The following is a 9,970-nucleotide window of genomic DNA, read 5'->3' as shown; positions in this document are numbered from 1 at the left end:
AGAAAGATTTTCCTTTGTTGTGTCGGAGTTCATACCGTCTAACGTCTCATTAGGAGCAGGGTGCAGCTCTAATGGAATTACTAGTTCTGATAACAAGGGTAGAGCTCCGGTAATTGGAGAAGCTTCCTTGATAGTTTCTTTAATCACTTCCATGGCTGGAGGGTGTAAGTGTGCGTGTGCGTGCGTGTCGAGCTGGTAACAAAAAGTAAGATGGCTTTCTCTATTTTCCAACATGGCCGCCCTTTGGCCTTGACCCCTTCTGGCCTTTCCTGATTGGACAGTACTTGTGTCGTAATCCGCTAGATACGCAGGGGGCTTTCTTATTCGTTGGGGCCGAGCTGAGGTTCCGCTATCTGTAGTACTCGTCCCTGGATTCTCCGGGAAGGGTGTACTCCTTTCTTCGGTCACAGCATCTGGATTAAGGTCGAGAGTGTGCTCGAGGCCGAGTTGGCTACGGGTTAGGGGTATCGTCGTACTTCTTTCGGAACTGGTATGCCGATGACTTTCGGGATGGTTGTAGAGGGGATGCGTATCCACTCTCGACCTTGTCATGGGTGGGACAAGGGGTAGTGGTTCCACATATATATCTGGGAGTACTGGTGCCTGGTTGTGTATATGTCTTTTTCGAGGGTACCCTCTCATGTTTGGCCTTCTGGTTGGCTCGATTTGAGCTGGGGCCCTTCCTTGCTGTACTTCACTTGGTCGGCAAAGCCTCAACCTTCCTTCTGCTTGCACCGACTTCTGTCCGTACCTTTCAACTTTGTAGGTGTGGTTGTCATAACTCTTTAATACCCGGTAGGGGCCAACGTATTTTGCGGCTAGTTTTGGATTCTCTCCTTTTCGACGTCGCTTGCTGACTAACCACACCAGGTCACCTTCGTTGAAGAGGGGAGGTTCTGTGGTGTCCGTAGTCACAATTTCTCGCTGTCTCTCTCGCAAGAGGGTATGTGCTTGCACGAGTCTATCATGTATGATTTTTACATACTCGTGTGTACTGGTAAATGAATCCACCAATCTTCCATGGTGTAATTGATCGGGGAGGCGTAGCTCTCGCCCAAGCATGAGGAAATTCGGAGTTTCCCTGGTGGCTGAGTGGGGCAGCCCTCGAAACGTACGCATGAGTTGCGGTAACAAGAGGTCCCAATCTTCTTGCTCTCTGCCGAGCAGCAATGCTCGTAATGAGTCCCCTAGCACCCGGTTGTTCCTCTCGACAACTCCATTTCCTTCAGGGTGGTAAGGGGTTGTCCTTGTTTTGTCTACCCCCCAGAGCCCGCACAGTTCCTGAAACAGGGTGGACTCGAATTGAGCTCCCTGATCTGTGTGTATTATTTCTGGCAACTCGAAATAACAAAACACACGTTCATCTAATGCATGGGCGACTGTGGGGGCGGTAGCATCGGGAATGGCAAGGGCATCCGACCATCGGGTGAAGTGGTCCGTCAACACCAAGGCCCAGCTATTTCCTCGCGCTGTCTGTGGAAGGGGGCCAACCAGGTCCACTGCCAGCCGCTGCCAGGGCCTCCCAGCATACAACCGTTGGCGGTTACCAGAGTGTCGAGAGGCGCCGGGTTTAGCTCGCTGGCAGATTTCGCAGGGCAATACAGCCCGCCTTACATCGCCGGCCATTCCCGGCCAATACCAGTCTATCTGTACCCTCTTCAAGGTTCGTTCCACTCCACTGTGGGCTTGTTCGTGTGTCCTCCATAAAATCTCTTGGCGTAGGCTCTGAGGGCACACAATTACAACCTTCTCCCGTCCATTCTGTACTAGGTGGAGAGTCAGGACCCCAGACTCGTCGATCTGTAGCTGGTGGTACATTTGAGCAAGTCTACATAGCTCGGGGCTCCCCAGGCGTACCACTGCTTCCTCGACTTTTCGTCGTTCTCTTATAGCTTGATAGATCTGTCCCAGCTCGGTTCCAGACCTCTGCTGGAGAGCCTGGATCCCGTCCAGGGGTGTCTGGATGGTGGCCAGAGATGACTGCTCCGCAGGCAGGGGTCCCGCGTCCTCCGTGCTTAGTGATGGCCGCACTATATTTTGGCCATCCTCCACAGAAAGACCAGGCTCCATTTCGGCTCGAGGACTGTCAAGTCCAGTCCTTGCCCCGGAGGGTGGGAGAAGATTCTCCGAGACTCGAGGGACCCCTTCACTGCATGGCGGCCGTATTGAGACCTGGCCGGCTGGTGTAGGGTTCGGGAGACCGGGTCCTGATGGGTGACTGCTGTGGCTTAGTTGGGGCCCATCATCCTCATTTAATTCAAGGGGTCCGGACGTAGGGGGGTTAATGCGAACCTCGTCGGGAGTCCCTGTACCTCGTGGCAGTTGTACTGAAAGGGCTCCGTGGGCAGCCATAGGACTCCATAGCCTTGGTTCCCATCCACTCCTGTCAGACAACTGTAGGCTCGGCTCCTCTCTCCCTATAGCAGGCAATCTTGAGGGTGAGGGTGGGGTGACTGGCTGAGGAAGATTCAGCGAGTCGTAGACTTCAGACCTTTTGGGCCCACCATCGCGCTTTTCTATCGTGGCACACTGGCGACAGTCTGTGCATTGCTGCCGGCTCAGTCCATCCGCATTGCCATGTCGAGCCCCCTTCCGATGGATAATCCTGTATTTGTACTCCGCCAGGCCCTCTAACCACCGGGCTATCTGGCAGGACGGTTCCTTGCGCCGGTGTAACCATACCAGGGAGGCATGGTCCGTGCGGATCGTAAACTCCCTTCCGTACAAATAAGGCCGGAAGTGTTTCACCGCAAGGACCACTGCTAAGAGCTCTTTCCTGGTCACACAATAATTCCGCTCAGCTGGGGAGAGGGTCTTGCTTTGATAGGCGATGGGTCGCTCCCTTCCCTGTTGGATCTGTGATAGTACCGCCCCCGTTCCCACGTTACTCGCATCTGTGTCGAGTATGTACGGCAGGGTAGGGTCTGGGTATGCCAACACGGGAACGTGAGTCAGTGCCCATTTCAACTTCTCAAAGGCTTCTCATTCTACGTCTCCCCAACTCCAGTTGGTCCCTTCTCCGGTCAACAGGGTCAAGGGTTTAGCAATAGATGCGTAGTCGGGGACATACCGATGGTAGTACCCGGTAGTCCCGAGGTATGCCCTCAACTGGGTGACATCTCGTGGCTCTGCCCACTCGCCAATGGCCTTAATTTTCTCCAGATCCGTGGCAACCCCTGCCTCAGTGACTATGTGTCCCAAATATTTGACTTGGGTTTGTAGCAGGCTGCACTTAGAGGGCTTTAGCTTAAGTCCAGCCTCTCGGAGCCTCTCCAAAACTTCGCCGAGTTGTGAAAGATGACTAGGGAGGTCAGCAGACATAACAATAATGTCATCCAAGTACAGGAGTAGGGTCTTCCAATGAAGTCCTTGGAGCACCCGCTCCATCAGGCGTTGGAAGGTGGCTGGGGCGGAGGTCAGCCCAAAGGGTAGTACTTTCCACTGCCACAACCCGCTACGAGTGGCAAAGGCGGATTTTTCTTGCGCCCCGGCTGACAGTGGTACTTGCCAATAGCCACTCATCATATCGAGAGTGCTGAAGAATTTGCTGCCTGACAAGGCATCCAGGCTGTCGTCGATCCGGGGTAAGGGGTAGGCATCCTGCCTAGTGATTGCATTCAATTTCCGGTAGTCGACGCACAACCGCCAGGCTCCATCCTTCTTTCTCACTAGCACTACCGGCGAACTCCAAGCCCCATGGGCAGGCTCAATCATCCCTTGCTTGGCGTTCTATTTCGGCCTCTTTTTCAGGGCATACTCTGTATGGTGGCTGGCGAATAGGCTGGGCATCCGTGGAGACTGGAATCTCATGTCGCACCAGGGTGGTGCGTCCCATGTCCTCGCTCCCACGGCTAAAGACGTCCACAAACCGACAGAGGAGTTCTTCCACTTTCTGACGTTCCATCTGGCCTGAACAGTGCGTCACAGCCTGTTGGTACAAGTCATGTAAGTGGGTAGGTACCCGGAGGCCGTCTGTGGCTTTTGGTGGATGGGGACTCCCTACGGGGTCAGTGTCCGTCCAGGGAGTCCCGATATCATCCTGCTTTACCCCGGTGTAATGGCCTAGGATAGATCCAGCTGTCACGTCCACAGGGTGATCCGTGGGGTTCATACAGCGTACTGCCACCCTTCCCCGTTCGTCTGGCTTGATCAGGCTAGCCGCTATCATGTATTTCTGGTTGGCACCTTCTATGAGTCCTACGGGTTGGTAGCATGTGGTGGTCAACCGTCCTCTCACCAATATCTCCGATTGCGGGGGAAGTGTTGTAGTTCTTAGTATCTGCACTTTACTCACTAAGGGTCGACCTTCTCGGTCAGTGCATACTAGGCGTTGGCCATTCACCACCAGGGTTGGCTGCTGAAAGTCCATCTCACAGTGATGGTCTACAAGGAAGGGCATGCCCAAAATAGCATCCTCTTTCAGTGCACATACCACCAAGGATGTGGTGACCTGTACCCTCCGGACTCGCAGGGGGAGGGTGATTAATCCATGGAAGCGGAGTCTTGTGCCATCGGCCATCCGTCCATAGTCTTCCCTTGTCTCTAGCCTTGCTCTGACTTCTTTGGGGAGGCGGTCAAATACATGACGGCCCAAGAGGTTTGATGTGCACCCGGTGTCTATTAAGAACTGGACTGGCTGTCCACTTATACGGCCCGGTAGAAAATAACTAGTATTATGTGGTTTCCAGAGGTTGTCTACTGCAGTCTCGTCCGGCACTTTTGGCTTGGCTAGCGTTCTCCTGTTGCGCCTCTGCCTTTTTGGCCAGGTATACAACTTCCCATTTTCCTCTGGTTCTGGGACTGTCATTGGGTCAGTTAATGTCTCAAAGGCATTCTGCAAGGGGACTGGGGTCGACCAGGGGGGGCCTGGGTCGACCGGTCCGTCGTGGCTGTCGCCAAACGTCTTGCTTGCATGCTTGTGATCCACAGTCAGTACCTTCCCCTACTGCTGTGGATGATGGCCGTTTCCCGGCATCTGAGGATTGGCCCGTCTAGAAGGAAGAGGCTGTGTGCATTGGCGGCGAGTATGTCCACTTTGTCCGCACCCCCAGCAACTAAGTTCCCTTGCTAGAGGTGTGTGGTTGGCTCGTCTGTCTTCTGTCTGCCTTCTGCCTTGCAGTCCTTCTGCCAGCCCTTTTATGGCAACTAGGACATCGCTTAATGTGACGGATGGAGTTTCAGGAGTCACTGGAGCGGCTGTGTGATCGAGTTCTGGTTCCTCCTCCAGAGTCATGATCAGAGGTCGAGGGGTAGACCGTTGGGGAGTAGGCTGAATTTGAAGGAATTCATTTCCCGCCTGGACAGCCTCCTCTAACGTCTGTGCCTTCACGGCTAATAGATGCCTCTGCAAATAGGCGTTTCCCAAGGTCATAGAAAATGCATCCATAGCCATGGTAGCCTGGTAATTCTCTGGTAATTCTCCATAGGCGATCTTCACCAACCGCTAGATTTTGGTGGCATGGTCTTGTAAGCTGACCTTGCCATCACGCTTAGTGTTGAGTCGAGCCTTCGCCTCCCTAGGGGACAGCCCATATTTGGTCCTCAGTGACAAGAATATGGCTTCGGGGGAGTCTCCTTGGCTACACGTTTTTGCTCCATCCTTCAGCACTTCACGGAGGTGTAAGAGTGTAGCCTTTTGATTCCATTTGTTAGCCTCAGCAACCTCTTGGAATTGGGTAATGAAAAGCTCGACATCTTCTCCTCCGTCGAACTTTGGGGGTTTAAAATTCCCTTCTCGACGAGGTATTCGTAGTGCCTGTGTAATGGCTTCAGTCAGTCGACTCATTTGGTCGACTTGCCACAGTTCAGCTCCCGCTAGCTCTCTGGTAGCTGATCACCGACTGCCAGGCATGGTCGCGTAATTTTCCGAGTGGCGTCCCTTTTTCAGCAGATCCCACCGCTGCCACCAATGTGTTGGTTCCTGTGACCAACACGTAGAGGCGACTAGGTTGGCTTACTCTACCGGTCAACATTCACCCTTCACAGGGGGTTGTGTGTTGGTTCCCCGTGACCAACACGCAGAGGCGACTAGGTCGGCTTACTCTACCGGTCAACATTAACCACTTCACACAAGGGATTGCACAAAAAGGGGTTTTATTCTAGGTCGACAGGATCAACCGGGGGTCGACAGGGTCGACAGGGTTGACAGAGGTCGACAGTGTTTTTTATGAGTCTGTTCCAACAGCACAGTCCATAGACCAAGTCTTTGGAGATAGCTATATGCTGTGGTGATCCTTGTATTGCTTAAGGTAGCAGAAGGAGTATGATTCAATTGCAATGAATGTATTGAATGAATACAAAGGGGCGAGACCCTATCTTATGTACATGAAATTATGCAAATTAGATATAATTAAGCCAGCCTCCCTTAGGGGCGTGGCTAACAAAAAGAAAGAGAACATAACCCTTGTTAGAAAATGTCTTAACTGTACAAGAGAGGGTGGAAGTTTGGTTTTCCACCACAATATCAACTATAGCAATGATACCAACTAGTGATGTCAACTTGCACATATTTTTCTTCTGAGCATTTTAACCACATTCAAGTTTGATCTATTTTAATCTTGAAACATCCTGGCAGTCAGATAGTTTCAAACATAAAAAACAATCGCAAATGATAGAATAATACCGATACTTTTTGATATTTGCCGATTAATTTTCCATAAACAGATTGACAGCACAGAGCAAAAGGTGAGTCAGCTTTTTTTTCTTTCAGGTCTTGCAATATATCCTAATACTGATAACTTTAACCAATGTAGCAGTTCACGCCGTCTGCTATGTACATACATGCACACCCGACAAGCTAATTGTTATGTAATTACACTTGGGTGCTGTAGCGAAGTGTTTGTGGTGAGCGTTCGATTTCACTGGTGTTTATTTATATATATATATTCAAACTTCCATCAACGCTGGCTAATAAGTAACATCGTGAAATCTACAATAACATGTTAATTACAAATAAACACAAGTAAGTTTAAAATCCAGTAAAATAGATATCAACAGTTGCTGAATGAATGTCATTTGAAAGCTCAAAATAAAAGATTATAATAGTAGCTTAAACACAAAATAAAAGATTATAATAGTGGCTTAAACAAAACGAACCTTTGGCTCTCTGTCACGTTAGCTTGCCATTGTTTCTGATAATAAAATTCTATGTATTCAACACTTTATTCGTGTTTCAAAGCTAAGCATAATAAGTTCCATTCAGCTTTTAGTGGCTGCAGACGGTTGCTAACGCAACGATCTTTCCCTTAGTCTAAACGGTAAACAAGTCCCTGCCCCCCATTGATCGTGGTCTGAGGCAGCGGGTCTGTCAAACTCATTAGCCAAGTGATTAAACGAGCGAGCGCTAACTACTGAATATAGATTCTGTATGGATATACACAAATTTGTGGTTTATCAGCCGCCTAGCCTACTATTATTACGGAATTTACTTGACTGATAAACAACACACAATAAATTCCTTGCTAAAACTATTTTAAAACTGATTTATTTATTTAAGCAGAGTAGTATAGCAGTGGTTATAGTATTAGGAAAAATACAAGTTAAACAGATTTCAAGTTAGCTACACTCCCACCTTAATTTTTCCTTTGCAAAATTTATCAAAAGTTTTAGTTTTATTATAAAGTGGTTCTAACGTAATTTATAGCATTTTATAGCATTACAGGATCTGCATGCTGTGGAAGTTGGATGGAGGTGATGGTCGTCTCACTCGTCTCTTTAGAGCAGTACTAACTTTTGAATGGGTCTTTCCAAGGTGGAGCCTTTCGTGATGATCTTCCCCTTGCTGTCAATTCCTCGGTTGGACATCTTTATCTTCACTTTTCTTATTTTGCTATCTGTGCTGGCAATCGTCTCCTCAACCATTCTATAAAGCCACTGATTCCTCGGAGTGTTTTGGTCTGTTAACATAACTATGTCGCCTTTCTGAATATTGGGTTTTGGGTTCTGCCACCTTTGTCTTTTTGTGATTCTATTCATGTACCCGGTTTTCCACAATGTCCAAAACTCTTCAGCAAACTGCTGAACTTTTCGCCACATTTTCCTGCTATAAACGTCTGTAGTTCCAAAGTTTCCTGGTGGCGAAGTCACCTCCTTCGCTTTCGATGTGATTAGGTGGTTTGGCGTTAGAATTGGCACCTCTGGGTCATCCATGTGGTTGACTGCTATTGGTTGGCTATTAACGATTGCCATCGATTCATAGAAAGCTGTTCGAAGTCCTGTTGTGTCTAGTCTATTGTGGTATCTTCCGATGAGCATTCCGTCTAAGACAGCTTTCACGCTACAAATTTGACGCTCCCATATGCCATCGGCGTGGCTTGCCTGGGGTGCGGTGAACTTGAAAGTTATTTGTTTATCCAAAAGGAAAGTTCCTAGGGCAGATGTCCTCTTATTTAGAGACTGTAGTTTTTTTGAAAATTCATTGCTCGCTCCGAGGAAGTTGGTCCCTTGATTGCAGTATATAGTGTTTACTGCTCCTCTGAGGCAGATAAAGGTATGAAGGGCATTAATAAAGGAGACCAGTTGTCATGTCATTTAACAGCTCGATGTGTATGACTCTTGAATAAAGACATGTGATGAGCAGTCCCCATCTTTTTATTTCTGATCGTCTTTCTTTTACAACAAATGGTCCGAAGCAATCTATCCCAATATTCAAGAAGGGTGGTGCAGGCTCGACTCTTTCTAACGGTAGGATTGACATTATTTGCTCCATGGGTTTACCCCATAATGTTTTGCAGGCAATGCAGTTACTCAGAACGGACTTCGTCAGTCTGGTTACACCTATAATCCAATATCCAGCATTTCTGACGGCACTCAGGGTATATGTTCTACCTTGATTATGCGTGCTGTCGTGATAGTGGCGTACGATCAAGGATGCTATGTGGGTGTCACGTGGCAAGATTATTGGGTGTTTTCTTGGTAATTTAGGCTCTGCGAATTCTGTAGCCTTCCACCTCCTCTCAGAATTCCTGTTTCATCGACGAATGGGTTTAGTTTAGACAGAGTGTGGTTTTTGCTCAGTCGCTGCCCACTCTTCATCAAGGTGTAAGAATCTTCGAAGTGATGCTTTTGAACTTCGCAGATGATCTTGTTTTCGGAGGTGCGACCGTCTTCTACAGAAATGGGTTTTATGGACCATCATTTAGTACAATTTTTTTTAATGTTCCTAATTGTGCTAATAGAGCGCACGAGTCTGGTCCATGTTGAGAATTTAGCAAACCTAGTGACAACTGTAGTAGGCTGCCTGACGTTTGCAGTTTTTGACACTTTTAGTTTTTTTAGCTCGGGATATTTTGGATCTAGAACTTCAGAATGTTGCTGATTTAACTTGTACTGATCAATGGTTGCAGCTTTCAGGAAATCAGGTCCAGAGAACTCCGCCGAATCTGCCAATTGATCACATGGTTTTCCTCTCAATGCAATGTCTGCTGGGTTGCAGTGTCCCGGTGTGTGATTCCATTGTTTGATTTTTGTTTCAGAAGTTATGATCCTGATCCGATTGTGAACGAATGTGTTGAATTGTCTAGAGGCAGTAAATATCCAGCCTATAACAATTTTTGAGCCCGACCGGAAGAACTCATCGTATTTCATATCTAACTGCTCACGAAGCGTTTTGCTAAGTTGTGTTGCCATGACGGCGGCCACAAGTTCCAGGCGTGGTGTTGTAAATAAGCCTTTCGATGGTATCACTCTTGATTTTCCGACAAGGAATGCCATGTGTACGTGACCACTGTCGTTAACCTGGTGGATATAAGAGCATGCTCCAATTCCAACATCACTTGCATCACAGAAGTGATGTCGTTCAGCTCTGACGATTTTACCGAAATCTTTTGGCTTGAAGCATCGTGGTATGTTGATTCGTTCTAATGCTGGCAGTTGGGAGGTCTATTTGTTCCATTTAAGAGATATTTCTTCGGGTATTTGCTCGTCCCAGCTAACATTGGCTTTGTTTATCTCTTGCAGGATGTTTTTGCCA

General features: G+C 48.3%; 1 pseudogene; it reads right to left on the bottom strand.

The window, feature by feature from the left end:
* Positions 1 to 7,713: 7,713 nt before the first annotated feature.
* Positions 7,714 to 9,711, bottom strand: LOC137406830 (uncharacterized; annotated as a pseudogene).
* Positions 9,712 to 9,970: the final 259 nt, after the last annotated feature.

This window comes from Watersipora subatra, chromosome 10, assembly GCF_963576615.1.
Source record: "Watersipora subatra chromosome 10, tzWatSuba1.1, whole genome shotgun sequence".
NCBI lineage: Eukaryota > Metazoa > Bryozoa > Gymnolaemata > Cheilostomatida > Watersiporidae > Watersipora > Watersipora subatra.
This window is presented reverse-complemented; position numbering and strand designations above follow the sequence as displayed.